The sequence below is a fragment of the Poeciliopsis prolifica genome, unplaced genomic scaffold, assembly GCF_027474105.1.
Source record: "Poeciliopsis prolifica strain line A6 unplaced genomic scaffold, Auburn_PproV2 SCAFFOLD001, whole genome shotgun sequence".
NCBI lineage: Eukaryota > Metazoa > Chordata > Actinopteri > Cyprinodontiformes > Poeciliidae > Poeciliopsis > Poeciliopsis prolifica.
In genome coordinates, this window is record NW_026562376.1 from 5,286,241 (window position 1) to 5,305,257 (window position 19,017).

General features: G+C 38.9%; 1 protein-coding gene across 5 annotated transcripts in view; it reads left to right on the plus strand.

The window, feature by feature from the left end:
- The window catches only part of tspan18b (tetraspanin 18b), a 74,895-nt gene that overhangs the window by 13,936 nt on the left and 41,942 nt on the right, over positions 1-19,017 (plus strand). The window contains exons 2-3 of one of the 5 annotated variants that reach the window (XM_055040447.1): positions 1,921-2,264; positions 13,938-14,059. The exons of 1 other annotated variant lie outside the window; for it this stretch is intronic. The gene's annotated coding sequence lies outside the window, so the exon portion shown is untranslated. Of the gene's footprint in view, positions 1-1,920; positions 2,265-7,719; positions 7,764-13,937; positions 14,060-19,017 lie in introns of those variants that run through there. 3 more of the 5 variants (XM_055040431.1, XM_055040440.1, XM_055040462.1) reach the window with 3 other exon arrangements.

The following is a 19,017-nucleotide window of genomic DNA, read 5'->3' on the forward strand; positions in this document are numbered from 1 at the left end:
CTCAGATGGTGGAAGGGGCTTTTTTAGTCACCTTAGCCTTTCTTTGCTCTCTAAGTCCTCTGAAAATACCCAAGGAGCCAAAAAGAAAACACCTCACAGCTGTTCCTTCTGCTGCCAACTCACTCCTGTGATTCCTCACTTTACTCAGCCACACTTCTCAATCCTGACAACATTCCCCAACTCTCCAAGCTGATCTTTGTCCAGTTTTGACAATGCATTTTGCTTTCAAAATGCGTTTTAAATTGCAGAGCTCCCAAGGGGCAATAAGGACGAGATGAAAAGAAAACACGAGGAGACGGGGGGTTGAAAGTATCACGTTTGCCAGGGAGAATGTCAGTGTCACGACCTCGGAGGAGAAAGCAAAAAGATCAGCCTCTGGAGCGCTTATCTTGCTCTCCATCTGCAGTAGATTCTGTGACACGAGGAGCACAGAGGGAGAGAAAACACTTCAAGCCCACTCCAGACGTGGAACAAAAGCCCTTCTCCTGTTTTTCTGGCTGGACAACAGGCACACAGCATGAATAATTAACAGGGACAAACAACAGCTATTAGGTGGTAGATCTGAAAAGTTGGTGCTGGTTGTCAACCGGGGAACTTATTTGTTCCTTATTTTTGTCACTTTTACAAAAAAATGAACTATATCTACATGCTAAGTATCCGTCTTGCTTTTGGCTATGAATACTGCCTGTGAACGTTATGATGTTTGTTATTGGTTTTACTTTTCGTTTTGTGTTTGGGTCGGTTCTGGAGTTCAGATGCTGCAGCCCTCTGCAGATGATGAGTAGCTGATTTATACAGTAAAAGCTTCGCTCTGTCCTCTGAGGCTCATTTGTCATAATTTGCATTTCACACTTTTTGCTCTGTATTGTTGCTCCATGACATTATTAGTTTAATGGAGTAAAACATAATATCTTGACCTTCAACACCGCAAAAACACAAAATATTTCCAAGTATTTTTGGTCTAGTAGTGATAGTCAGCTCTACATTATGATGTCACCAGGTGATTCAGAATCCATCCAATCACTGAACAGATGCTTCGAACAGATAAATCTGTGGATGTGCCAAAACTTTCTCCAGCTAAAAGCAAACAAAACTGAAGTTATATTTGGGCCTCAGGAGGAACTTTCTAGAGACAACACACAGCTTCAGTTATTACAGATGGAAAGCAGCGATCAGATTGAACTCTGACCTCAACCTTCAGAGCCACATGAAGATGTTTACAAAGTCGGCCTTCTATCACCTGAAGAATTAGAACCAGGATTAGAGGACTAAAGTCTCAGCAAGATCTAGAGAAACTCATTCTTGTGTTTATCTTTAGTCGTATTGGTTACTGCAACAGTGTCTTCAGATCCGGAACGCTGCTGCTGGAGTTCTGACCCAGTTCTAATGTCCTTCCTCTAGCCGCCTGCCGCTCAGAGAATAGACTTTAAAATTCTGTTTATAAACCACTGAATGGCTCGGCACCACAACACATTAAACATCTGCTCTTGTCATAGCAACCTTCCAGACTTCTCAGGTGTTCTGGTTCTGGTTGTGCTCTGCATCCCCAGAACCAAACATGGAGAAGCAGGATTCAGCTTCTATGCACAACAAATCTGGAACAAACTTCCAGAAAACTGCAAAACATCTGAAACACTGAGTTCCTTTAAATCTACATGAAAAAACGCGCCTGGCTGCAGTTGCTTTTGAAACATTATTACCTAAATTACATCATCAGATGAACCAAAGTATAAAATTAAATGAAAATGTTGGTATTTTAAGGTTGAAAGTTTGCTTTTTTCAGTTGGTAGAGAATGTAGTAAGAGTAGAGATACTTTATAATAAAATGACTCAAGTAAAAAATTCTCCTAGTAAATGTCTTAAAATAAAAAGTAACTTCAGTAGAAGTAGTTATGTAAAAGTAACTGCTGGTCCCTCCAGCCCTGCTCTGCTGTGACATGAAGTGTGCGGTTCGGCTGAAGGCGTGTCCGCTGCCGCAGAGTCTCCGCCCTCCGGATCCGGACCGGCTGCTCCTGGATCAGCCGCTCAGCCTCCACCGACTCCAACTGTTTGCTGCCTCCAGTCGCAGCTGCGTGCCGGCAGGAGTGGAGCGCTGGATTTTGCTTCAGCTGGGCGCTGCTGGGCATGACTCTCTCCGGCGGACATCCACTCTGACCAGCATTTTGTGTTTTTGGCGAACAGGAGCATCCATAACCACGTCGAGGTTTTGTGAGGTTCTGTGAGGAGAAGCGGGTCGCCACAGACAGGCTGAGGTTCGGCTGGAGGTAAGAAGCAGCTCCCCTGTTGCTGAGTTTAAAGTTTAAAGGGGATTCTTCCTCACACTTTGTTGGAACATGTTGCATCTTTGCCTCACCTTTAAAGACTTGCTGAAAAAAGTAACGAAATTAATAGTTAATAGAAAAAAGAAAATGGCTCTACATTCATGTTTCGGTTCCGTGCAGACTCAGTTCACGTCGCATGTCTTCTGTTTATTATTGCGAGTCTTTCCTCGGTGTTTTTGCGCGGTGAGAAGCTGGACAGGAGGCGCTCGGTCCGGTCCGGTTCGGTCCGGAGCGCCGTGCGTCCGTCCGTCTCCAAGCTGGCACCCTTCCCACGGCGGATCAGCCCCAACCCGAAGAGGCTGTCTGCCGGGACGTGGGGGGGGGGTCACCAGATGGATGTCTCTGACGGCGCTACCTTTGCTGCAGGGCAGAACTTCGCCGTCAGTTTGCATTAATCAGAGGGATGCATCATCCAGAAACCTCCGCAGCCTCTTCCCCTCTGTCTTGTCAGATCTCCGCTGAAGCGAGCGCAACGCGTCCTGTGAGGAAAAAGAGAGAAAGTCAATACTTTTAAGGACAGAGTCACTTATTATCCATCAGACATGTGACTTATCCAAAAGGGTTAACACAAAGTTGAAATTCAGAATACATTGCAAATGTATTCTGTAGTATGAAAATTATTTTAGTATTTTAGCATCCACTAGGTAATGGTTTAGTCAACAATTAGCTATACTGTGTCAAACTTATATCAACTTATTCAGAGTTCATATTTGGAAAGCTTTTGAATTTAAATTTGTATCATGTTACTTGGATCGAATTTAAAAGCACCTTTCATACTCACTCAAAGCATGTTTATCCCAGCACACTTTGATACACGGGTCAATATATGCTAATTTTGGGTTTAGTATATCAAACTTACAACCTTCCAATTACTACGTATTTTCCGGACTATAAGTCGCATTTTTTTTCACAGTTTGGCCGAGGGTGCGACTTATACTCCGGAGCGACTTATGGGTGGAAATTAACACATCATTATATCATATCATATGTTATTTTCACACTAAACCGCAAGAGGGCGCTCTAGGTCTGTGTTATTCTCCCTTAAGAGTTAACAGAGTTGTTTAAAAATGAAGATTTCATTGTGTTTCGTGATTTGGAGTGACACAGATAGTTTGGTAAACTTGTTAGCATGTTATTTATGCTATAGTTATCTGAATAACTCTTAATATGTTAACATACAAGGCGTGTTCTCAGTTTGTTGTTCATGTGTCATGTAACGTTAGCATATCGTACAATTATTCAGCCTGTTGTTGCCTCTATTCTATTTTTACTGCCTTTCAAGATGACATGTCTGTTCTTGGTGTTGGATTTTACCAAATAAATTTTCCTCAAAAATGCGACTTATACTCCGGTGCGACTTAAAGTCCTGAAAATACGGTATACCACCACTGGTCCACATTCATCACAAGTTTCCACTACTTTAGCAACGATGCTAACACTATTAGTACAGTTTAAATCTGGTTTTCAGGGGATAGAAAAAGTTTAATAACTTGTAAGAATTGATTTAAAAAAAAAACTTGGATCCACCTTGAAGTGGATTAACAACAATGCTAACACTAAAGCAAAAATATCTAGCAAGCTTTGGTTGTCAACCTTTAGGCAATTATTTCCAGTGAACCGAATCTAATCTGCTGTTATGTCAGGATAGTTGAAAGGTCTGCACGCCATCTTGTTAAAATAGATTTAATGTATTAGTGTTAAGCTTTAACTAGTAGTTAAAGACAATGCTTATGCTGACGTCAAATTTGCTAGGAATCTTTACATGCCAACTTAGGACACATTTAGAAACTTTCACCAGCGTTTTATGAGATAATCATGGCCCAATTCTTATATATGTTTCTTTTTAACGTTAAGCTGAGTGTAATTATCTTGATAATTACCTACAATTTTACCAGTCTTGCTCAAAATTGGTTGAATTTAATCTATTCAAGTACCTGTTTAATTTCATGTAATTTATGATCAAAATGTGCCCAATTCCAATTATTACCCTAATTTTATTGATTAAATCCTCACTGTTTTCGTGAGGGTAAAAAAAATTATATTTCTATATTCCACTCAAGCATTTAGTCTGGTTACAGTAACTGCTAGGAATCTGGATCTAATCACATTTTGCCCCAGGAGATTGTCTCCGAGGGACTCATTAACACACAGCAGTGTCCATGGGAGTGTGCCTGGAGTTGAGGCCCTGCAGCTCCCTGAGGTTTGCATGTCAGAAGAGAGGAGAATCACATCACAGCCAGTCAGTTTGGACACACTGACAGACAGACTAACTGTCAGCGCTGCTGCACCAGCGCATTTTACTGAGAGAAGAGCTCTGCTTCCTTCTGTTCTCTGCTATTCTTTGGTCTAATTTCATTCTTCCTAACCAAGTAAAAAGAGGTTGGTGGAGACAGAAAGAAAACAGAGATCTGTTTGTTCGCCATGTTGCTGTGGAACAATTGCTTTGTCAAGTAACGGGTGGAAAAAGATAAAGAAACAGTTGAATTGATGTGTTTGGAGGAGCTGCCAACACAGATGACTAGACTCTGCCTGCAGCTTTTCTCTCCTCCGTTTGTTAAAAGAATATATACGGAAAAAGAAATAGTTTTTACACAATAAACATCAACAGCTGCATTAGTGAACTGGTAATGAAATTTATAAATGCGACAAAGGGTGCTGTAATTAAACGGTACAACATTTCAGTTGATTCCAGTGGGGTTTTTTTTCTCCACCCACCCACACACAACACCTAAGGTGTTAATAGTATCCCTGTTAATATGCTGCTTTTGATTTACCATTTGCATTACAATGAAACGAAAACACATCTTCATGATGTGAGGGAGTGATGAGTTCAAAGCTGCCGTTTCATCCAGGTCTTGGCAAAATCTGTGAGCGAGTCTGCCAGCATTCGCTGAAAAATACGTGACACCACCTGACCTGGCACAGCATTAAAGGCCTGACGTTAATCAGCCAGTGGTCTCTCCGTTCGGTGTCATTTCCCCACCTTTTTCCTTCTTGGTCTCAGCTGGCATGATTGCAGATGAGGTGGATCTCTTTTTGGCAGGATATTTAATGCGCCTTAACCAGATCCTCTCTCAGCTTTCTTTCCTTGTTTCCACTTTGTCTTCTGACTCCACTGCAAAAACGCAAAATCTTACCAAGTGCTTTTGGTCTACAGTGTAAAGAAAAATGTCTCTAATTTACAGTAAGATACCGGCAGCTGTGGTTGATGAAATCTTACTGTTTTCAAATGGTAAAGTTGTGAGAAATTTGATAAAATTCTCTTCTTTAAAATATACAAAATATACAAAAAATATACAAAAGAGTAATGTTTTATATTTTATATACGGTAAAATTCTGCCGGTATTTTACAAACATAAATTAGAGACTAATTCACCATAAACATTTTTTTTAACAGTGTAGTTTTTAGTTCAAATGTCTTAGTTTGCTTGAAATAATACAAAATTCACTTACAAGCAAGTTATAGGAGCTTATTTTAAGTCAGTAATTGCTTAATATTGATGACAAAATACTGGTTTTATTGGCAAATTATTTCACTTATAACAATGAAAAAATGTCTTGTTCTCACAATACATGTCATAAGTGAAATGATGACCAGCATTTTTTCATCAATGTTAAGGAATTACTGACATAAAACAAGCTCTTTTGTCTTTTACGTTATTTCTGTCTTATTTCATGCAAACTAAGATATTTGCAGTAGAAACAAAGCCAAAAAGTACTTGGTAATATTTAGTGTTTTTGCTGTGTGACTAAACATGCTGGAGCTCTGCCGTGGTTGCTAGGTGAGGTGCAATGCCTGCTTATTTTGTGACGTTTCACTCAGGAGGTTTTAGAAACGACTCATTTTCCAGACACCAAAAGCAAGAACTAATAGCTAAAAACAAGCCTGGTGTTTTTTAAACTCTTTAAATAAGTTAGTTCGGTCTTATTTCAAGCAAACTAAGATATTTGCACTGGAAACTTGCACATCCTTTCTAGTCTATATCCGTTTATATTCATAACGGAGCTTTTGGAGCACCAGAAATGTGTAGGCAAAACAATACAGGGTCAGCGCTCTTTGTTCGCTTTCTCCCTGAATCATCCTCTCTACAGGAGCAGTAATCCACAGAGGCACAACTAAATGGAGTATCTATTGGCTCAATGAGAAAATAGCTTTTTTTTTTCTCTCGATTGCAAAAGGACCCTTCATTTAACGTGTGTGATGCACGCGCCTTGGCCTGTAATGGGTTCAGCATCTTTGTTGTCGAGAGACAGGAGAAAATGAAATTTGCTTTGCAGCTGGCAGAAATAATTTACTCGCTGAAAGGTGTGGTTTTCATCAGCTGTACAGGAGCCAAGAGATGTGCAAGGTCTGACACTACAGCCTGAGCGCTTCCATGCAGCAGCGTTTTTCTTTATTTATCAAAGCTTTGGCGTTGTCGGTCTAAAATGTTGATTTAAGTTGTTTGTTTTTGGTCCAAAGCATGCACACAGCAGAGCTACACATGAAGAGTTTGTGTCTGAAATAGTCCAAAGAATGGGTTTAGAGGGAAAAACTTTGCTGCCTTGATTTAAATGGTTTTTATGTTGCATGTTGTCATGTATCTTCCATCACTTAATCAAAAATTAAACAAGCTTTTCAGATCATACAGCAGACTGATGGATCTTGTAAGCATATAAACAATAGCGACAAAAACTCAAATTAGAGAAAAAAGTGTAAAAATTAATGCAAGTTCAGCATATTTATTTACACTGGAAGCAGTTCTCTATTGTAATGTTGCAGTACTGTTTCATTACTTCAATTCAAAAAGTTTGAGGGTTTGAAGATAAACAGAAAGTAGGGACACTACTGAGCTTTTCAGCTCCCCTCACCATCCCCTGCAGGACCCTCTGGGCTGCCATACTGGAGCCAGAACAGTTTGTCAACATGCTGGAGTTTCCCTGAGAACACTAAACCCAAAATCTTACCACCTTTACTTCAGTTTATCGTGCAAATATCTTAGTTGTAAGTGAAGTTTTGACTTACTTCAAGTCAACTAACTGTTCAGCAAAAATACAGGAGCTTGTCTAAGTAAAATAATTTCTTAATATTGATGGAAAAAAGACTAGTGCTTGGTTTCTAGGTCCTGAGCTTGACTGGGGTTGCCTGTTGATAGTGGCATAAGTGAAATAATCTGCCAATATTAAGAAGTTATTGACTTTAAACAAGGTCTTGTATTTTGCTGAAAAGCTACTTTTATGTTAGTTTTATCTTATTTCAAGTGAACTAAGATATTTGCACAAGAAACTTGACCAAAAATACTTGGTAATATGTTTTTGATTTTTGCAGCAAATTCGTCTCGTTACTGTAAAGTTACGATTTTCAGCTTCGTTGACAGATTGAAAACTCAAGAACTTGATATTTTGCAGATCAGAGAATACACCACAACTAAACTCCATCAAAACTGAAGGAAGCACATCGATGTAAGTAGCTATTTACAAGGACAGGTATTTTTATGACATGTAAAGGCAAGTTTGTGGTTGATTCATATGGAGAGAATGCAAAACTGAGTCATAATCAGTGGTTAGCAGCTGTCCTACTCACACAGTGTGACTTTTCCTCTTCTCCTAGTGCAAATTACTACTGATACCTCAAATTAAAAACGTTGAACTTTTAAATCAACATCAACAGGTAAAATCATCCACCAAACTCTATCGCTCTACTGTAAAGAAGCCCGTGTGTTTGCCTCCATTACCCTCATTAGCTGACATGCCTGAAATAACAGTCCTCCATGAAACGTGTCAGTGCTTCACTCAGGCATTTATCAACTGTGTGAATATAGATCATTTTCATTGCTGCCGTTGGAGCCTTTGTGTGTTTGGGTGAAATGTGAGAACATCTCAAATGAGATCGACCACAAACGTTATCCTGGCACCATCTTATCTGTAAGCTTTTCATTTACTCGCTTTCTCTCAGAGCTCAGAGAGAGTTTCTCCCGGCTCCTTTTCTCCCTCACATGTTTCGTCCTCCGTTCGCAAAAATCTCCTTAAGGTCCTCCTTCCTGTTTTTAACTTCCTTCTAAAATAATGTAATTGCAGACTTTGGGGGAGATTTTAATGGCAGACTTAATCAAAGAATTTTAGGAAGAATGTAAACAGAAGAAAGTCCATCTACCTAGAGTTTACTGGTTAAATGATTTAGATGTTTCTTGTTTTTTAGACATAATTAGGAGGATACAGAGCAAAAAACAGCATTTTCAATATCAATAACATGATCAATATCAATCGATAGCACATTTGTTAGGCTATTTAATATGTAGAATATTCCCTAAACTCTGATTCAGAGCCGCACAGCATTCTGGGAGATGTAGGGAGAGAAAAAAGTTGCCGTTCAACTTCGCTAACCAAGGTTGGTGGAATCAACTGACTCACTAACTCTTTGGTTACCTAGCAACTCACTCTCTGGTTACCTAGCAACAAACTGTTACGTAACTTGCGCAGCAGCAGTTTAAGGTTTGTCCACTCTGCCTCCTAACTGCTTAAAAATAAAAATAAACGACTCTGAGTGAAAATTGTGGATAAAACAGGAAAGGCCGTTTCAGATGTTTAAAACAAAAAACTAATCAATAACTAAAGATATTGACCGATATGTGAAACCCTTACGTCATGATATGTTTTTCAGCCATATTGTCCAGCCTTAGTCTGTACCTGAAGGTTCTTGTCCTTTCTCAATTATTGACTATGTGGTGACTTTTTTGATTTTGTATTTTTGTGTTTCTATCATGTAAAAATCTTTGGACTGCGTTGATATATGGAAGAATTTTGGACAAAACTTAAACACTGCAGGACTTCTGCTTTCATAATCTGTTTCAGAATATATCTACGTTTCCACGTAAATCTTTATTCGCTGCTCGTCTCCATGAGGGTCTGGAAGTTGTGAGTGACCCAAACACGGGGCAGCTCCAGAGTTCACACAGGGCAGGAAGCTGAGGGGCCTCGCTTCCTTTTTATCAGGAGGAAGCAGGATGGCTGTTTGTGCTCAACCCAAGAATTCCTTGTGCTTATCTCGCATTCACGCCTTTTCCTCTTTATAACGGCTGTGCTGAGCAGGTAATGAGGTAAAAGGTATGTATTAGACAAGCTGCGGCGGGAGATAGCGGACCCTCCAATAGGCTTAGGCTTCGGCTCCGGTGGGGGGAGGAACTCTCAGCTTCATCTCAGGATGCGACAAATGATCTCGAAGTTTCCCCACAGCCATATTTTCCTTTACGTATTTTTCCAGAACTAATAAACCAGTTTACACAGGTATCCATTAAAGGCTGAGGTCATTGCACAGAGCGAGCACGCTCGGTAAATCTCAGGGTTTTTTCCCCGTAAGGATTCTCCATCACCTCATGCTCTTTTCATCCCCAAGATGTATTCAAAGCTCTGCGAGGGGCTTAAAGCGGGCCAGCTGTCGGGATTCGTGACACGGGTCTGACTGGTGGGGGGAGTTACCTCAGGAGCTCTGATCAGTTCAGGACCCAAAAATTATACTCCAGTAAGAAGAGCAAACATATTTTTACTCAAGTAAAAAGTAGCTATTCAAAAAATTACTCGAAACGTATTTGGTTAAAAAGTACCAAGTAACTAATCAAATTATCAATCATTACATCATCAGAAGGATCAGAATATAAAGTTAAATGGAAATTTTGGTATATTATGGACAAAAATGACAATAATTTGTATAGGTTGCAAAAAATAACAAAATCGGGCGAAATAATTTTTTTCCAAATCAGTTGCTTCCAGTAAAAAAACTTATGAAACTTTAAAAAAACTGCAGGTGTGTGTCTGGTGAATTTTTGCTTAAAACATGTTTGTTTTTCATACAGTGGGTAGAAAATTCTGACATTTATTTACATCTTGTTTTTAAAAAAGTTACTCAGCATTAATTATGTTACTATTGTTTAATTGTTTTTTCCTCTTTCTGTTTTCACCAACTTAACCTTTGGTACGTAAATAAATTTGACATTCACATTGACTCAAGTAAATGTAATTGAGTAAATGTAACTAGTTACTACGCAGCTCTGGCTCTGATGCACTGAATGATGCTGAAGTTTGGGCGCCACAAAAAGTGCCGCATAAGCCATATAAACCATGTTCCATATGGTCACCTTTTTCAAACTGTGGTCCCCGGACCACTGGTGGTTTGTGAACTACTGCATGTAAACAACAGTTTGTTTTCCATGACGTAAACTCAAAGTACGACGCTACAGTCAGGATTGTGTTTAAAAATAAAAATGGATAAGTAGCTTCCTGCAGAATCGTTGTTTTTGAACACTATTAGGATGCAAAGCAGACTGCTAACAGTCTGCGGCTGTGAACAGAGCTGCGTCCCGCGCTGACTAACTGCATCTACACACCTAAAATAAAATTATTTATGTTGGAATACCTACTGGCTGAGGGACAATGTTTGTTTTTTTCCAAAGCAACTCAAGTCTGTTTTCCTTTTATCATGCTTCTAAATTAAAAATAGCAGTAACAGTCACAGTAATTGTTATTGTTGGGGCAATTTCAAGTTGAGTGTTTGTTAAATGGGGTAAGTGGTCCTCGGACTGAAAAAGTTTGAGATTTAAAGGTAAAAACTTGTTTTCGTTCCAAAGTTTTTCATGGTTTTTCTAAAGTTTGCATCCTTCTAAATCCAGAGGTGAAATAATGTGCAGGAGCTCCAGGAAAAACCTTCTCCTGTCATTGTTCTTGTTTTCTGCACTGGTTAACACTCAGTCTTCAATATTCAAGCCCCTGTTAGGAGTTGCTTCTTGCTTGTGTTTGTTGCATACATTAACTGGTTTCCATTGTCACATGATTTATTTATTACCCAATATGGAGGCTTGTGCTCTGCTTATGAACTGACTGAGAAAGGAAAATCTGTTTGCAGAATGAATAATGTAGTTTCCTCGATGCATCAAGTAAACAGTCTCAGTAGATTAGTTCTCGGTTATTAATACGTCTGTGACTAAACTAAATCCAGTTAACTCTGGATGCACCTCATGCAGATTTTTTACTGCTATTTGTTTGGTTAAGGTAAAGAAGATAAATCTGATAACTGTTATTTCGTTGGACTCTGGATCTTAGAAAGCCCAGTCCAGTGAGATTAAATAAAGAAAAGGCTTGGAGTTGGGTTTTGACCTTCTTTACTGTGAAATTCTGTATGCACAGACCCTTGTTTGGAGTGTTTTAACTAAACAAACAATGCAACATAAATAGAGTTTTAAGCTTTTCTGGACATGAACGTCTCCCTTTTTGCATGTTTTCTTTAATATCTTTTCATTGTTGCCCTGCCAAAAAAGAAACGTTGGAAACTGTGACGAAGCATTGATGCTTAACTTGACCGGTTTTCTGCTCATCCTTCACAAGGAGAGTCTTTGCTGGCGCTAATGTGATTTCCAGCTTCTGTTTCCTGTCCAATATGTTTCAAATTTACCCTGCAGCTGAACGCAAGCAGCTAACAGCTAATTCACCATGAAATGATCTCTAACAGTTTATGATTTAAATAGTTTTAATCAGATATTATAAACAGTTTTTCATTCATGGGCTGTTTGCAGCAATATGTTGGCTAACTTCCTGTCCAACCAGATGCTGCTGCTGCTGCAGAGGCAGCTAGATCTTTGGAAGCTAAATTCAGAGATTGAAGGTGTCGTTCAGCGATCTTGATCAAAGCTTTATCAAAACTTTTTCGATGATTCTTGTCATGAATTGACACTGGAGTATTTATGCAATTCAAAGTTTCTTTTAAGTCCTTATGAACGCGTATAATTTCATATCAGGGTCAAAATCTGCTGATAACGCTTTCAAAGACATTTACATAGTGTCTGTTGTTGAAAAATAAAAATATATGTGCAAAAAATGTATCGTATTCAGTTTATTTTAATACAAAGATCCTTTATTAATCCAAAGGGAAATTAAGCTCTTTGTCCATCTGATGAACTTTCAGACTCTTATTTTTGTAAACTTCTTGCTTTGTGAACACATTTATGTTGCCTTTTTGTTTTCTGTTTTGTGGCTTTACAGTCTATCAATCCTACATATAAAAACATATATATATATGGAGAGAGTGTGACTTTATAGTGTATTATAAATGTAAGCACAATCTATTTCCACCAAAAACATGGATCAAAATGATAATTATATAGATTATAATTCAATAAGATGGGGATTCTCTGAGGAGGAAAAGGTTTGTGAGTTATATGGATGAATACAGTTGATGACATTTTGTTGTTGTTTTTTTGTGAGGGATGACACCGGCGCTGCTTGGCTTTGAGCCGTTTCTACTCTCGCTGTGACTCACCGGGCCCAGAGCTTCTCTCCGCTCCTGACTCAAGCATTTTTCAGATAAATTGGGACTCTCTCCAATCTTCTGGCTTTTTATGGTTGCATCAGCTGTAACTGGGTCCAACATTTTCTCTTTGTGCCTCCCTGCGCCTGGACTCTCCTCCACATTCCTATCTGAAATAACACAAAACGTGAATACAGAAATGCTGTTGTAACTATTTCCATTTACTTGAGTAAATTTTATGAAAACATTTTCTTTTATGTGTATTTTTGCTACCCTGAAATTTTAGTTTTACTTTTATAGAGTACCGCTATTCTTACTTGAGTAAAAGTTCTGGATTTTCTGCTCACTGAATGAAAAACTGTTTTTGTTAAAGTTTAATAAGTTTTATATTGGAAAAAATAATTTGGAAATTTGCCTGATTTTATAATTTTTTTTGTCATTTCAATAAATTATTGCAATTTTGTCTTTAAAATACAAAAATTTCCACTTAACTTCATAATTTGGTTCTTCTGATTAAGTAATTTTTAAAAATTAAATGCTTGATATTTTTAGTAGACTTTTTATGAAATATTTTTTTACTCTTTCTTGAGTCACACCTTTGATATTTTTCACTTTTTTGAGTAGAAATATGTTGAAGTATCGCTACTCTTCTCTGTCTGGTCATCAGATGAATTCATAAAATGATCAATTTCACGTCTCACTTTTTGCTCCAGTTTGGGATCTGAACTCTTTAGAATATCCTATTGATTTCCATCCACTGAAGATCACGTACTCGGGATGATTGGTGGGTCATTTGGACTGAACATATCGTCGGGCCGGGCTTATTAATGGTGACGCCGGTAATGAGGTCGTTATCTTTGTGTACAGGTTGATGCAAGATGTTTACCCATTATTTTATTTCTTCTGCAAACATTTATTTCTGATACGAATCAGCTGCAGACGTATCGACACGGTGAGGACAGTCGCTGTGAATAAATGATGCAGCTTTATTAGCTTTCTCCACTTGTCCTTCTGAGGGATTTATTTCCAGGATGACTCGCGGTGCATCCTGCCTGGTTAATAGCACTTTAATGTCTCAGGCAGTGATAATGATCCCCCCCCTGCCTCTCCTTACAGCCTGCGGGTGAAACACAACTGGAACCGGCGTGCTTTTCTATTTAAAACTTCCAATCTATGCTGCATGTTTTAAGACATGATCGTTTTTACTTGAAAGTGAATATTTCAAACCTTAGCAGATGTAATTGGGCTAATTTTATTCCAACTTCTTGTGTTTGCGTGTATTGCCGGGATGGGTTGGAGTCGGTAAGCAGCTATAAAAAGGCTCTAAATTTTCCTTCCTCTAGGCCTGCTGCGTTTTTCTGCTGCCTTTGTAGCCCGCACACCTGGTCCACCGCGCAGCTCCCTGCTGCTCCTCCGGGATCAGAGCGAAGCCGCGGTCCCTCCCACAAAGTGAGACTCGCCACAGGTCTGATATGCACATGGGCTGCTTTGTTGGATCAACAGAATCAGGGGTTGCAGCCTTGATCTGGAGAATCTGACGGGGAGAAGGAGATTAATGAATGGGTGATATTGTTACCTAACACCTTAAAAACAAGCCCTCAGATTAGATGTGCTCAGACTTTAATTAGTGTTAGTTTACCTGTGACTGAGAACCACAATGCTTTAAAATCAAATCAGTTTTATTTGTATAACACATTTCAGCAGTTGGGTCTCTCAAAGGGATTTACCTCATAAAATACAAAGTCATAAAACATCGTCAATGGTTTGGACATTTTGTCGTTGAACATTGACAGCTGGGTTTTTAGTCTGGATTTTAAGGAACTCAGTGTTTCAGCTGTTTTGCAGTTTTCTGGAAGTTTGTTCCTGATTTCTGGTGCATAGAAGCTGAAAGCTGATTCTCTATGTTTGGCTGCTCTGCATCCTCAGAACCAGAACCAGAAGGCCTGAGAGATTCTGGAAGGTTGATATGAGAATCAGTTTAGAGAATATTTTGAATGTTTTTTAACGTTCCTGTGGAGCCGTAATAGTCTGTAGAATTAGACGTAGTCTCTTTGTGTTGTCTTGTTTTAAATTTTTGTTATCTTGATTAAATTAGGAGGAATTATAGGCTAATGATGTTTGTAAGAATTCCATCTTTTATGTGCAGTAAATTTGATCAGATATAAAAATTAAAAAAAAGACTTGGATGAGAGTATAAAATGTCTTCTTCTCAGAAATGAAAATATATAGTATTTTTGGTCTCGTTTCCAGTGTAAATATCTCAGTTCACTTGAAGCCTAGCCTAACTTACTTGTAAGTAAGTTAGGCTAGATACATGAGCTTGTTTTGAATCAATATTAACTTCTTAATATTGATGGAATCTGGCAGATTATTTCACTTATAACAAGACATTTTTCCCATGTTTTAAGTGAAAAGTGAAATTAAAATAACTGTTTTTCTTAATTTTAAGATCCTGATAAATGTGCTTCTTTATTCTTCCTAAGGATGGAAGATTGAAATGAAAGCTTGAATTAAAGGTAATTTATTTTTTAGAAAAGCAAAAGATAAAAAATCAATTGAAATCAGAAATTAACTCTGGTTTGTTCAACACTTAGAGTCTTGTCAATATGTTCAACTTGCTTTTAAAACGACACCAACATCTCTCTTCACTGCAAAAACACAAAATTTTATAAAGTAATTTTAGTCTAGTTTCTAGTGTAAATATCTTAGTTGACTTGAAATAAAACAAAACGAACTTCTGCGGATAAACAACTTATTTTAGGTCAATAATTCCTTAATATTGATTAAAAAACATACTAGCTACACATACTTTCAATTATGTACTTAAAACAAGCTCCTATTTGTTGCTGAAATGTTACTTGGAAGTTAGTTTTGTTTTATTTCAAGTTAACTATTTGCTCTAGAGATTTTAGATTTTGTGTTTTTGCAGTTAAAACCCTTAAATGAGAACTGAGGATTTTCAGTGGATATGAACTGATAACAGTGTGTGTGTGTGTGTGTGTGTGTGTGAGCGTGTGTGTGTGTGTGTGTGTGTGTGTGTGTGTGTGTGAGCGTGTGTGTGTGTGTGTGTGAGCGTGTGTGTGCGTGTGTGTGTGGGTGTGTGCGTGAATGTCTGTGCTGTTTTCCATTTTTTCCAGAGCTTCGCCTCACATTGCATGTGATGAGGAACTTGCAGGGTCATGGTGGAGTCAGATGAGGCTCCCCATGTGACCCAGCATCCTCCTGTGATGCTGGAGATTTGTGTTCAGATTACTGAGAGCATTCTGGGACACACTCAGGACATGCTTTTAAAAGTTCAAGAATTATTTTATCTGAGTAGTCTGATTAAATAAGAGCCTTTTAACAAAAGATGCTCCGTTTTTTCTTTTTTCCTCTTCGCTTCTCACAGGGGAAAACAATTCGACAGAAAGACGGAGTGGCACGCAGCTTCATGCTTTTTTGATGGTGGCTTATGAAATTTTTAGCCTTCCGCTCGTTCTGAAAGCGCGGCACTCCAGACGGCGTTCGCGGGTCAGCGCACTAAAACACGGCCTCTGTCCTTTGGGCAAACAGTCGGTCAGTGCCATCCAAAGTGTTACAGCCACAAGCAAACCAGGCCATTAGCGTGCGAGGAGGGAGCGCGCTCGCATTTTAGCTCCCTCTTTCAAACTTCCTCAAGGAACTGCGGTTTTCCAAGAAGAGATGCAGTTCATTTTCTCTCCTAATAGCTTTTGGAGGAAATGCATTCGAACTGTGAAGTCGGTTCCCTTTTTTCACTTAATCCACAATTCTCTGGGCGCTCTTTCCTTTGAAGCGCGCAGTAAATAGAATCCACTGCACTGGAAACACATCCAGCCTTTAATAAACCATTTGATGTTTATTAAAGGAGTTTGGTTTTATCACGAAACGCTTTAGAGCCCAGAAATTTGCTCCAGCGCGTGTTTATCAGAGGCTGCACAGCACCGACAGGTGTCCCTACCCGCTGAATTTAATTTGGCTGCTGCGATGATTGATTTAAGTTGATAATGAAACTAAAAGGAAGGTAAAAAAAAACAGCAGAACATCAGGTGATCCTGGCCGCCTTCCTGCTGATTTCTCACCTGCACCAGGTGTCGAGTCGTCCAGCTTCACGCCGGCGGCCACCTGTCTCCGCTTCTCGGAAGTGTTTCCCGGAGCAAACGCTCGCTTTGGGAATGCCTCCAAAAGCGTGCGCCTGTGAGAAATGGGCTCAGATTATGTTTCCCAATAACACTTGGCAGGACGCAGATCCCAGATGAAATGCTCGGATGCCGAAGCCAAAGTAATTTTGTTGCTGATTTCTTTTTGAACCTCCCCCCCAACTGAGTTGATGTTCTTTTGGCTTCACAAGTATGAAGAGACGCATAAAAAAAATAATGCAGCTCGCTGCCGTTTGAACCAGACAAATGACAGAACAGACATTTACTCAGATGAATCTGTTTGATTCCTAAACCTGGAGCTGATTTCTCCCACAAAGAGAAACCATAACAAGGAAAACAATCCAAACTGGAAACGCAGCTTTACTCCAGTTTGAAAAATGGACACCTCACTATTTATTTAATAAAGAGCACATGTCTCTAGTTTCTGAAGCTGTATGTGGAGGAGCGTCGATGTCTCAAACGTCCGTGTAGTCGATTCTGTGAGCTTGTTAAAACACCCACTTCCAGTATTCAGTCCACTCTCCAGTTCTCTGCACTTATTCTGTTGCTTTTGGCTCAAACTGCCGCTCTGTTCTTCTTCCAAGAAGCTGGAGATTTTAAAAGAAACGAAGGAAAGAAAGACATATCTCCCACTGCAGTTCTTCAGCATCTGGTACCGAATACATACTGGTTTTTATTTAAACATTCATCATCTAGGAGGAAAAATAATCCAACATTTGATATTGGAATCATTTTAACCCTTCCATGCATGAATTACGATTCATTATTTTTCACTAAATGTTTTTGATTTTCTTAAGGCATAGAAAAGGTGGTAAAATATTTTGTAAAATAACATTTGTTTATTTTTTCTAAGTGATCGATTGTAATTTTCTCCATATAAAGTTATTTAGAAAGCACATCAGTAGTATTAGTGTTTATTGATGTTTGATAGTGTTTGATATGTTTTACCTGCTACAGTGGAAGGAGGGACTGGATGTTTCTGAGTCGAGTCTCTCTGCCATATTGGATTTAACAAAACTTTTATTGGACTTGCGTTGGATGGCCAGTAGTTGTATTGTGATCCGTGTGCATTCATAACATAAAAATCCACAAGAAAGACAATAAGACAGCTTTTAATTAGCTGCACTGCAGTGACTGTTATGCATGTTAAAACTTATTTGCAATCTTAAAGCATTAAGTTGACATCAACTGAATTATCTAAATTTGTGTAGAGTTGCGGAAAAGTTGCATTTCTTCTGGGAAAATATAAATGGTTTTTGACGTTTGAGATTAAGAAGGTTTGTTTTTGTCTTGGAAAAGCAATTTATTTTCAAATGCCAAAAGTTGTGTTCATTTTTTGTTGCCTTTGCATGTGAATACAGTTCAGTGGGATTAATTTCATTTTTGCTTTGTCTTTATGGTAATCTGTCTGTTTTCCCTTCCTCTGACATCAATAATACACCCGCTGCATTAGTGTAATGCTCTCCTATGTAATAGCTTCTCAGTAGATGCATAAAACAGTCTTTTGGGGCTGAAGCTTTACAAGCAGCCTCAAACAATACACCAGATCAGATTTAAACCTTTACATAAAAACTTACTTCATCATGAAAACCCCAGCTCTTTGTTTTATGGGCATGCAGCGCTACGTCGGTTGTTTATTTTTAACTTTATGTTTGTGGTGAGGCTGATTGAATTATTTACCCGCCAGTAAAGCTGCAGCTCAACCTTTTGGATCATTGCTCACAGTTTCATCACCGGCCCAATAATTACTAAAGTTGGCATCAGCAGGATCTGCTCAGGCAAGAACTGTCATCATTTCCCTCCCATATCTGCTGAGACACCTTCAAGTAAATCAACAGAGATGATCCTGTGCGTATTCTAGGTCATTACACATTTTTATCATCTTGTTTTAAATCCTAAAGGCACGTTTTTAGACCGTTTTCTCATCATCATACTGCCGATGTATCTCTGACCCTCAAACTGCCTCAGATCCGTCATGTTTTGTGGCCTCAAACTATTGACTTGTGTTTCTTTAGGGACTTCATTTTGGAGCTGCTCCAAGCAGCTCGGTTTTCATCCTCTCCCCATCGTTTCTGTGGCCCCCGTAAATCAATGTGATGTAATTGTATAAACTCCCTTTTCCCACAGCTCTGAACTGGAGGCACAACTTTCTCAGGGAGAAAGTGATTCAGCGTGACCCGCTAACCTCAGCCTGTTGATTCCCACAGTGTTGTTGTCCTCGTCCTGTGAAACACAGACTTTACTCTTTAAATATATGTTTCAGAAC